Here is a 12323-nt window from a genome sequence, read left to right as displayed (position 1 = left end):
TAGTCAATGTTCTGCATCAGATGATGACACTGGGTGTCATAATTCCCTTGGATGAGGTCACATAATGGGTTGCAGTAATAATGGCTGCAGTCAAGAAAGGTTGTTATGGTCAGGATCTGCATTGACCCAGTGCACTTGAAGGAGGAACTGATCAGACCTCATCATTCTATGAAGGCAATGTTAGGTGATAGCAGACATGTCCATGCCAAAGTTTTCAGTATCATGAATGCAAAGTATAAGTTCTGGCAAATCCCATTTTATGAACAAACAAAGAACAAAGAACAACACAGCACGGGAAACAGGCCCTTCGGCCCAACGAGCCCACACCGCCATTTTAACAATGTGTTTTTCCTCCTCCACCCTTGACCCATGTCTATGCTTACGGCACCTCCATTGGAAACCAGATTAAGGGGAGAATAATTTAGGGACAATTTGTTACACCAATCAGCCTAAGAGCACCCGGAGGAAACCCACACAACCACAGAGAGAATGTGCAAACTCCCACAGACACTGGTCCAAATCCATGTATCTGCACAGCAAACAGTGATAGTCACTGAGCTGTCGTGGTGCCCATCTGTTGGTCCAGTTTTAAGCCTACACAAACGACGCAAAGTACTAGGCTACTCTCGAACATCCAAGAGCAGCCCACGCACAACCAACGTGTGTATGCCCCTCGTTAGACAACAAGGTGGACCGACGCACCTGCGGAGTAAAAGAGGAAAACATCAACACACGTAACAGTTGATTTCCAGGAATGTCCCGAGGCTCTGATCCTTATTTAAAACAGTCTCCTATAACCCTCCATCCCTATTTCGCTCAAGTGTCTAAGTAAACCTTAAACAAGTCCAGCATGCCTGCCTCCACCACCCTACTTGGCAGTGCATTCCATACCCCAACGACCCTCTGTGTGAAAAACCTCCCTCTAGCATCCAAATTATACCTCTCCCCCCTCACCTTAAGCCCGTGGCCCCTCGTGATATTTGTCTCCAATCTAGGAAAAAGCCTGCCACTGTTTACTCTATCTATACCCTTCATTATCTTATACTCTTCTATTAGATCCCCCCTCAATCTCCATCTTTCTAAGGAAAACAGCCCCAATCTTTCCTCATAACCCAGTCCTTCCATACCAGGCAGCACCCTGGTAAACCCCCTCTGCACTCCCTCCAGGGTCTCCACATCCTTCCGGTAGTGAGGTGACCAGAGCTGGACGCAATACTCCAAATGCAGTCTAGCCAACGTTCTGTACAACTGCAGCATTAGACGCCACCTCCTGTACTCTATACCCCTTCCTACAAAGGCTAGCATATCATAAGCTTTCTTCGCAACCTTCTCCACCTGTGTTGCCACCTTCAAAGACTTGTGCACTTGCACTTCCAGGTCCCTCTGCATTTGTATACTCTTAATAGGTCTACCCTTTATCATGTAACTCCCCTCTACATTATTCCTTCCAAAATGCATCACCTCGCATTTATCACGATTAAATTCCATCTGCCTAATATACCAGCCTATCTATATCCTGCTGTGTTGCCTGACACTCCTCCTCACTGTCCGCCAATCCTGCCATCTTTGTGTCATCTGCAAACTTGCTGATCACACCACGTACGCCCTCTTCCAAGTCATTTATATATATTACAAATAGTAGAGGTCCCAGTACTGAGCCCTGCGGCACACCACTGGTGACAGACCTCTAGCTAGAAAAGGGCCCTTCCACTACTACTCTCTGTCTCCTGTTACCTAGCCAGTTTTCAATCCATCTAGATACCTGTCCCTGTATCCCATGAGCCTTAACCTTTTCAACCAACCTACCATAACGCCTTACTGAAATCCATATAGGCGACATCAACGGCTCGTCCTTCGTCAACCATTTTTGTCACCTCCTCAAAAAATTCTACCAGATTCGTAAGGCAAGACCTCCCCTTAACAAAACCATGCTGCATATCCCTAATCAGATTGCAACGCTCTAAATGTGTATACATCCTATCCCTAAGAATTTTTTCCAACAACTTTCCGACCACTGACGTCAAACTCACTGGCCTATAATTACCAGGGTTATCCCTACTACCCTTTTTAAACAGCGGTACCACATTAGCTATCCTCCAGTCCTCTGGGACCTCACCTGTGTCCAAAGAAGAATCCTCAAAACTCATCATATTCATTTCATGTCTCTGATGGGCAGATATTCTTTTTTACATATGCTCCTATGTGGTGCAGACTTGATGGACTGAAAGGCCTCTTCTGCACTATATGATTCTATGATCTATCTTTCAGTTACGACAGATGGGGGCCTAATTTAAACAACTCTGGTTTGTCCTCTCACTACCCATCTGTCAACAGGCAGGTGACTTTTGATTCCCTCTTTATAAGTAGTGACTTATTTTTCCCAACCCTTCAGATTGGAGCAATCTAATCCTCTTTTAATAACTCCACAAGATAAGGTAAAATAAAAGGGTTTATTTATTTTATGAAAACACAAAATGTAGAAAGGGGTTTCGCAACATCAGCCCCTTTTGCACTCATACAAGAAAGAGAGATCAGGAAAAGAATGGTGTATAGGGCAAGACCAAGATTAAAATAAAAGTTATGGTTTCATGTGAGTCCAGAATTAAAAGTGCAATAGTATAGTCCATTCAAGATTAGCACTGCATTAAATGTGGTAAGTGGAATCGTCTTGAAAAATGCTGCAGATCAAAACCATGGTAACCTTCCTTTGACACTACCCTCAGTGCAGTTGGTCATTCTACCAAGATTAGGAACATCAGCAAGACGAACGAACTGGAGCCTAGCCAGAGGAACCAAACCACTAAGCCTCCAAATGTGGGAATATCAACATTGTCTTGAAAAGACTGAGAACTTATCACTCTGAACATGATTTGCAGCAACAGAAAACTGAAGATAAAGATTGACACCAGAAGTGAAGCTTGCTGGGTGATTTTCAGAAGCGATGACTTCCTCCTATGGAAGAGGGCATGTAGTGATGAATATCTGATAAGCACAGATACAAGAGTTCTGATATTCCAATAATACACAATGTAGATGAGGGCCAGGCAATTTACCTGGACAGAGATCTTTTTGTTGCTATCTGTTACATGATAAAATAGTACACAGCCTGACTTTAATCCCACACGGCAATATTACTGGTTCTAGCAGCTTGGAGGCCAGGGTGGGGGGGGTCATATGACATACCTCCCATGACTTTCCCTGGGTCCTGGTTAAAGGGTATATTTTTTCATGCCTGGAATTTTGAGATATTTAGGAAAGGATATGGGTTCCTTTTGTCCTTGCAAACATGCCATCTCTGTCTGCCAGAGCTCTGCCTTAAAAACGTAAAGGATATTGGTGCATTTCTTTGGAACTTGTTTTTCAGCATTCACCAGGGCTTTAGAATATCTTTAAGGGTGACGAGATCCCTGCTGATTTCTGAAGATTAGAAATTCCTCTGGTATGAGTCATGGCTAAACAGGGAAATCAGTGTAAGGCCTTTGTCCATTTAAAAAAAGGAATTTTATTCAATTGATGTAGATATAAATGCATTTCTTTCTGTCTTCTGCAGCATAAATTGAATGTTAGAGTAAATATGAGGTATATGTGAATTAACAGGTAATCTATAGTCGGACACACAACACGACACAATAAATGGCAGATGCAATCAAAACAGATCCCACGGATTTCTCAATAATCCACCCAGATGGTTGTCACCTTGTGAACCAATCAATCTCACTGAAACTTTGTCTTTCTCATGAGGACATACAATCATGATCTTTGTAGAACACACCTGAGAATTCTCTCCAAACATTGCGTCCACATGGACAGCTTCAACAATTACCCACCTCTCAGGATTTCAATTTCACCTTCCGAGATTCCCTTTTCCCCAGATCTCAGAGTACACTTAAATTAGACTTTTCAAACACAATTTTAGATCTTTGGCCAGTCCAAGCAGAACACTGCTGCTCCAAAGGCTTTGTCCCAAAGACCTGCAGTATGGAGTCACAAATGTTCAGCTGCCTTCTTGGATCTTCAGGACCTCACTGGTGCCCACTTCACTTAAAATCTGCTCTCAGCATTGTTTTCTTTAATTCAGAGCCTATTTCTCTGTTCCTTTCCTTTAACTTAAAATTACCCATTTCCCTGTTTTTTATCGAATGAGAAAGGGTGAAAGCCAGGATTTATTTGGCAAATATATATGTCAATGAAAAAGATGTGGAAAATCTCTTGTTCCTTATTTCTGTAATTGACTATAACTGCTTAATCGTTTCTCCGCAGGTGTCAGAATCACTCCAGCCATTTCAATGGGGGCGGGGGGGAGGGGTGTAGTTCTCCTTGTGCATGGGATAGGAAGGGGGGGGTGGTAGTCTTCCTTGTGCACAAGCAATTAAAGACCTTGCATTTGATTGAATTAAGAGTCAACTAAGTGTGCCCAAGGTTGCTGGTATCCAAGGGTCTCTGGCAGTTTTTGGAGATTCCACTGAGATTGCAAACCCCCAGCGTGTCGACATGGGAAGGAAGCTGGTGCCTCACTGACCAAAGGTTCGGAGCCTGTGGTTGTCTGCTTTTGGGTATTGAGCCATCTTGATTGGGGAAACGCATATCTCCGCAATAGAGATTCAAGACCTCAGAGAGTACAGCATAAGGGTTGGAGGTTTGATCCCCGGTATAGGCACGTTTTTCCACGGTTCAAGTCCCGCGAATGCTTATCTTGATTACCATAGTCCTGATTTGATTGATTTCCTAATTCCAAAATGATTCAGATTTTCTCTTTGCTGCTATACTCTCTTCTGCTACACGATGGTGCTCTGCTAGAATCGTAAGTGTCTTAACCCTTCATTAGCCTTTTTCATTAGTCTTGACATTTTTTTGTGTGTCACTCCTGTCTGTGTATAATGGTACCCCACACAGCTGGCAGGATAGAACAGATCCCCTTTTTGATCATGGAAAATTCATTAGGGAAGGCATGAGCCTTCTCCCAAGGGAACACCTAGTGCATACATGAATGTGCACTATGGGCAAGAAAGGATGAGTCATGTTCCGAAATGGATGAAGTAGACTCAGGATAAGGAGAAGTCTTTTCTGCCTGATAGTACCTTTAATAGGGACTGCACTGAGACTTTGGGATGTGTGCTAAGTGTAAAGGAGAGGAAAGATAAGAGAGATGTAGGGTTGGTCTGCATATTTCCAGCGGTGAATGGAGATGCAGAAGCGATTGGATGAGTCAGGGAAAAAGGGTTTAGAAAATGCTAAGAGGTCTGAAGAACTAAGGAATCAGAAGGGAGATGTTAAGGCCAAGATCTTGGTTGCACAGGGTCCTCACAAACCAACAAAAAAAAATCACTTCCTGCTGAGTAGGTTGGATGAAGGGAAAGACTGGTCCACCCCATATCCTCTTTTACTGGACTCACAGTCAAGTCCAGCTGAGGCCACATAAACCCACCACCTCCATACGAGGCGACCCTCCCCACCTATGCCCCTGACTACTATCAGCAGGGATTCCCCTCTCGCAGCTGCGGGCCCCTCAGGATTCGTAGCAGCTGCATCCCCAAGAACCCCTGTCTCATCCTGAACCAGATTCCAGGCAACCCTGGCATCAGTGCGACAACTGTCCCTCCGTGCCTTTCCCGGACACAGGGGTGAGCCTGTGAATGTGTATCGTCCTTGGACACCTTCTGACTTTTGGGCTATTGTTGAATCCACGCCCAGTGCTAAAGATGAAGTTGAGAAATTATCCAGAAACTTGAAATCCTTCGGAAGTGCCATAGCCGCATAAAGGATGACATTGATGTTGTCCTGGATGTCTGCTTGGGCACTGAAAAGTGGAGATCACTCAGTGACCAGCTGCAGTGGCCTGATGGGGATGTTACCCTTGCAGTCTTAGACCAACTCTGGCAATAACTGGCCGAAGTCCTTTGCAAGTTGTTCCCTTCTACTGATTGGCATAAGATTCACGTTCAGAAACTTGATGAAGACGTGCAGGGTGATGTTGAATGTTTCTGTGCTGTTTGTAATAAATGTTCTGGTACATCTCAAGATGCTGGAATGCTGGCATTTGTAAGTGCTCTTTTACGGGGGTTGCAGCCTGATCTGAAGAAAATGTTTACGATGACTTGTGTTGGGTGGGAGGGAAAACAAAACCTACCTGAGCTTATCATCCTCCGACACTGTGAATACCAGCTCCAATACCAGAAACCTAAATCGGGAAGTTGGAGTGCAGATATTATATACTGGTCATTCAGGGAAGGGACCACGAGGGGGCAGGAATGGGGGGCGTGGGCAAGGGAAGGGGCAATCGGCTGGCTGGGGCAACAGTTCAGGTACCTGCTTTATCTGCGGTCTCCAGGGACATTGGGCCCGGAACTGTCCTCAGAGACAGCAGGCAGAGGATCCTTTGGCCATGCCACTCCCGTCTCTCCCAACACCTGCACCCCAAATGACCCCTTTTACCATGCACCAACCCTTTAATTTCTACCGATGATGATGTTGAGCCCGTCAATGCCCTATCATTACCATTTGTGATCCCTATTGAAATTGATGGAAGGCTTATTGAGTTTTTAAATTGACACTGGAGCCATGTATTCCACCCTCCGTATGTAAGAGGCGTCTCATATTTCCTCACCATCATAGACTTTGAGTGTGATTGGAGTCTCTGGACAACCATTATCACTGCCCTTGTCCAACAAAGTGCCTTTCACCCTTTTGGGACACAAGGGGGAGCACCAGTCTGTGCTAGGAACTGATGTGCCTGTAAACCTTTTGGGACGGGAATTTCTCTGTAAATTGGGATGTACATTAACCTGTTCTCCTGGAGGAATTCACCCAGAGGCCCTGGAGTCTACATACTCGACAGTATGCTTCTCCAGCAGGAATGATTCCCACAACCCCGAGGATGGTGGTGGGCTCTGTTGAAGCACACAATCTGTCAACAGCTCCAAAGCATTTTTCAGCACCTTTTGCGGTATGAACTGATAAAAAGGGTGAATATGAGCACTCCCTGGGTGAGTGGTACAATAACGTCCATTGCAAAGCCCACTACTCTCCCAACAGACTCGACCCATCATATGGACAAACAGCATTTCCTCATCTGGATAAGGGTTACACTTAAACCGTTTGCTCACAATGCATCGGACCAGCGGGGATAGTTGCTGCAGTTGTCCTCAACCAAAAGGCTAAGTCCCTGTTTCAGGAATCCCCAGGTGAAGTGCCCCATTTCGCACTGTGTGAGAGACAGGTATGACAGGCAAGGGACTTGGACTTTATGGTTTATGACCTCATTCATACTGGCCCCATTCATATCATTCATGATGTAGACGGATTGATCCTTGCATTAAACAATGCTGTCCAGCTCTGGTTTCAGGTTCCCTGGTTTCAGCACTGGGCCACGCCTGATCTGTTACAGGGGTCCCAGAGCTCCTGTGTGCAAAAGGCCGCAACGATGTGGGTCATGTGCTATCGGCAGAACTCTTCAAGATCTGGCTAGACCAACAAAGCCCTTGCCTCAGAAATCCAATACTCTCTGAATCCAGAGGGAGAGAAAGATATCTGGCCTGTTCTGGAAGAACTCTTATACCTTGGAATTATAGTCCCAACTATTAGTCCTTTTAATGTCCCCAGTCTTTCCTGTCAAGAAATCGCGTAGGAACACCTGGTGCTTCTTCCAGGTTCTGTGGGCAGTTAATGATTGTGTCATATCGGCATTTCCAGTGTTCCTAATCCTGCCACTATTCTTAGCTGCATCCCTCCACAGTCCACTCACTACGCGTTCGTGGACTTGTGTGCACTTTTTTTTCAATCCCTATTCAACCAGATTCCCAATACCTCTATGCCTTTACCTACAGGGGTAAACAGTATACGTGAACTTGATTGCCTCGGAGTTATACTTCGTACTGTGCCCACCCTAGTCCAATGCAGACATCTCCACATTTTCACATGCTCTCCAATCAGATTTGGCCAAAATCTCCTTTCCCAATGGTTCCTCCCTTCTCCAGTATGTTGATGACCTCCTCTTCTGTTTACCATCACTTGAGGCCTGCTTGCAGGACTCCCAGATTCTCTTGTGCGCTCTTGCTGGTAAGGGTCACAAGGTCTCCAGAAACAAATTGCAACTCTGTAGCCCTCGGGTTGAGTATTTAGGCCACATGTTAGATAGTCCAGCCCGCCTCCTTTCCCGCAAGCACGTGGACACATCATATCACTTCCGAAGCCACGCACAAAAGGGAACCTGCCCACTTTCTGGACACAACAGGCTACTGTCATCAGTGGATTCCCAACCATGCTGGAATCAGCTGCCCCCTGCAGGAACTTGCCCTTGCCTTAGCCCCTAATGACATCCTCTGGAACTCCAAGTGGCCTACTATAGCACCCACCTCAACCCCATTGCACTTCCTGCCTCCACTCCATTGCGGTTGCCTACTTGGAGGTGGTTACCAGATTGTATTCCATGTTCCCCACACTGTCACGGCCTTTTTAAATCACTCTGCCACCGAATATCTGACAGCTACTGGAGTTACCCAATATGAAAGAGCTCTCCTGGGCAACTTATTCCTGACCATTGTCTGTTGCACTAATCTTAACGCTACTAGACTGCCAACTCATTACAAATGTTGCAATCTGTGAATCTTGTAAGTATCCGCATTTAAAACATCCAAGCATTGAACACAAAACCAGCTTTTAAAGGGACCACACTTCACAAACTCAACTTCACAACATTCATGAAAAAAATGTTAAATCAGCGATGCACTATAACGTCTTCATGCATTAAGAGCATGTGCAGTTTGTACTGACATCATTCACATGAACAAGCCAATTTGATGTTTGTCTTTTTTTGCAAGTGTCTCCCAATAGGGAACAACAATTAAGGAAAGAAATGATGTGTTTAATATTCTATGCAATTTTCAGTGAATTTAATTTCTTTTAATTTAAGAACACCGCTAGATTGTGTCTGTATGTTAGTAAGAATGTCTTTGAAGTTTGAAGGATATTTGAATGTCATTTTCGTATACATAGAACATAGAACAATACAGGCCCTTCGGCCCTCAATGTTGTGCCGAGCTATGTCCGAACCCAAGATCAAGCCATCCCAATCCCTATCATTCTGGTGTGCTCCATGTGCCCTATCCAATAACTGCTTGAAAATTCCTAAAGTGTCCGACTCCACTATCACAGCCAGCAGTGCATTCCACACCCCAACCACACTCTGAATGAAGAATCTACCTCGGACATCCCTCCTATATCTCCCACCATGAACATTATAGTTATGCCCCCTAGTAACAGGTACATGCACCCGAGGAAATAGTCTCTGAATGTCCACTCTATCTATTCCCCTCACCATCTTATAAACTTCTATTAAGTCACCTCTCATCCTCCTCCTCTCTAAAAAGAAAAGCCCCAGCTCCCTCAACCTTTCCTCATAAGGCCTACCCTCCAAACCAGGCAATATCCTGGTAAATCTCCTCTGCACTCTCTCCAGCGCTCCCATATCCTTCTTATAGTGAGATGACCAGAACTGCACACAATATTCCAAATGTGGTCTCACCAAGGTCCTGTATAGTTGCAGCATAACCCCACGACTCTTAAACTCAAACCCCCTGTTAAGAAATGCTAACACACTATAAGCCTTCTTCACGGCTCTATCCACTTGAGTGGCAATCTTCAGAGATCAATGGATATGAACCCCAAGATCTCTCTGTTCCTCCACATTTCTCAGAATCCTGCTGTTGACCCTGTAATCTGCATTTAAGTTTGTCCTATCAAAATGAATCAGTTCGCACATCAGGATTAAACTCCATCTGCCAGTTTTTGACCCAGCTCTGCATCCTATCAATGTCTCTTTGCAGCCTACAAGAGCCCTCCACCTCATCCACTATTCCAACAATCTTGGTGTCATCAGCAACTTTACTAACCCACCCTTCAGCCACCCTCTTCCAAGTCATTGATAAAAATCACAAATAGCAGAGGACCCAGTATTGATCTCTGTGGTACACCGCTGGTAACTGGCCTCCACCACCTTTTCCTTCCACCACCACCCTGTCTTCTATGAGACAACCAGTTACTTATCCAATTGGCCAAATTTCCTTCTATCCCATACCTGCTTACTTTTTTCATGAGTTTTGAGAACTCCCCACTCACCTGACAAGGAGCGGTGCTCTGAAAGCTAGTAGCGTTTGATACCAAATAAACCTGTTAGACTTTAACCTGGTGTTGTGAGACTTCTTACTGTGTTTACCCCAGTCCAACATCGGCATCTCCACATCATGACAATCCCCGTGGACAGTGAGGACCCAAAGATCAAAGCTAAAGGCTCCGCAATCTCATCCCTTGCCTCCCAAAGTATCCTAGCATGTATCCCATCTGGCCCAGGGGACTTATTGACCCTTAGGTTTTTCAGAATTGCTAATGCATCTCCCCTGGGTACATAGAACATCTACCTCCTCCATCCTATCAGCCTGTATCACACTCTCATCCTCAAAAACATGGCCCTTCTCCTTTGTGAACACTGAAGAAAAGTATTCATTCAACGTCTCACCTATCTCTTCTGACTCCATGCACAAGTTCCCACTACTATCCTTGACTGGCCCTAACCTCATCCTGGTCATTCTTTTATTTCTCACATAAGAGTAAAAAGCTTTGGTGTTTTCCTTGATCCAACCCCCCAAGGACTTCTCATGCCCCCTCCTAGCTCTCCTAAGCCCTTTCTTTAACTCATTCCTAGCTACCTTGTAACCCTCAAGCAACCCAACTGAACCATGTTTTCTTATCCTTACATACGCTTCCTTTTCCTCTTGACAAGACATTCAACCTCCTTTGTGAACTATGGTTCCCTCACTCGGCCATTTCCTCCCTGCCTGACAGGGACATACCTATCAAGGACACGCAGTATGTTCCTTGAACAAGCTCCACTTTTCATTTGTGTCCTTACCTGACAGTTTCTGTTCCCATCTTATGCTCCCTAATTCTTGCCTAGTCGCTTCATAATTACCCTGTCCCAATTATAACCCTTGCCCTGCCATGTGACCCTATCCCTCTCCACTGCAATAATGAAAGACACTGAATTGTGGTCACTATCTCCAAAGTGCTCTCCCACAAACAAATCTAACACTTGGCCCCATTCATTACCCAGTATCAAGTCCAATGTGGCCCCACCTCTTGTCGGCTTATCCACATATTGTGTCAGGAAACCCTCCTGCACACACTGTACAAAAAGTGCCCCATCCAAACTATTCAACCTATAAAGGTTCCAATCAATATTTGGAAAGTTAAAGTCACCCATGATAACTACCCTGTGACCTCCACACCTATCCATAATCTGCTTTGCCATTTCCTCCTCCACATCTCTATTACTATTTGGGGGCCTATAGAAAACGCCTAACAATGTGACTGCTCCTTTCCTATTTCTAACTTCAGCCCGTATTACCTCAGTAGGCTGATCCCCCTCAAAATGCCTTTCAGCAGCTGTTAAACTATCCTTGATTAACAATGCTACTCCTCCACCTCTTTTACTACCTTCCCTACTCTTACTGAAACATCTATACCCCGGAACTGCCAACAGTCATTCCTGTCCCTGTTCTAACCACGTCTCTGTAATGGCCACAAAATCATAGTCCCAAGTACCAATCCACGCTCCAAGTTCACCTGCCTTATTCCGGATGCTCCTTGCATTGAAGTAGATATACTTCAACCCACCATCCTGCCTGCCAGTACACTCCTGCGACCTTGATGCCTTCCTCAGTACCTCACTACCCTCAATACTAGCTTTTGGGCTACAGCTCTTTTTGCCATCCCCCTGACAAATTAGTTTAAACCCCTCTGAAGTATAGAATCCAAAATTGTCAAATCCCAGTAGGAATTAGTAACACCAGCATCAGTAACTTTTGAGGTCCATTTTAAGTGATAACAAAACTAATTTGGACAAGTTTTATTGGTACCCCGCCTTTCCAAGTGGGATAAAAATTGTCAAAATAACACAAATGAAGCTGATTATGAATTCTGAAGAAAGGTCATTGACCTGAACCAGGGGTTACTGGGTTAGGGCCTGAGTTGGGATTGTTGTCGGTGCAGGTCCGACAGGCTGAATGACCTCCTTCTGCACTGTAGGAATTCTATGATTATATAGAATCAACCTATTACAGTGGTTAGCACTGCTGCATCACAGCGCCAATGACCCAGGTTCGATTCCTGACTTGGGTCACTGTCTGTGCAGAGTCTGCATGTTTTCCCAGTCTGCATGCGTTTCCTCCAGGTGATCCGGTTTCCTCCTACACTCCAAAGATGTATGGGTTAGGTGAATTGGCTTCTTTCTCCCTCAGTGATTTAGAGGCCAGAGTGTGGCGACTAGGGGA

This window comes from Carcharhinus amblyrhynchos, chromosome 30 (genome assembly GCF_965287045.1).
Source record: "Carcharhinus amblyrhynchos chromosome 30, sCarAmb.v2.hapA, whole genome shotgun sequence".
NCBI lineage: Eukaryota > Metazoa > Chordata > Chondrichthyes > Carcharhiniformes > Carcharhinidae > Carcharhinus > Carcharhinus amblyrhynchos.
This window is presented reverse-complemented; position numbering follows the sequence as displayed.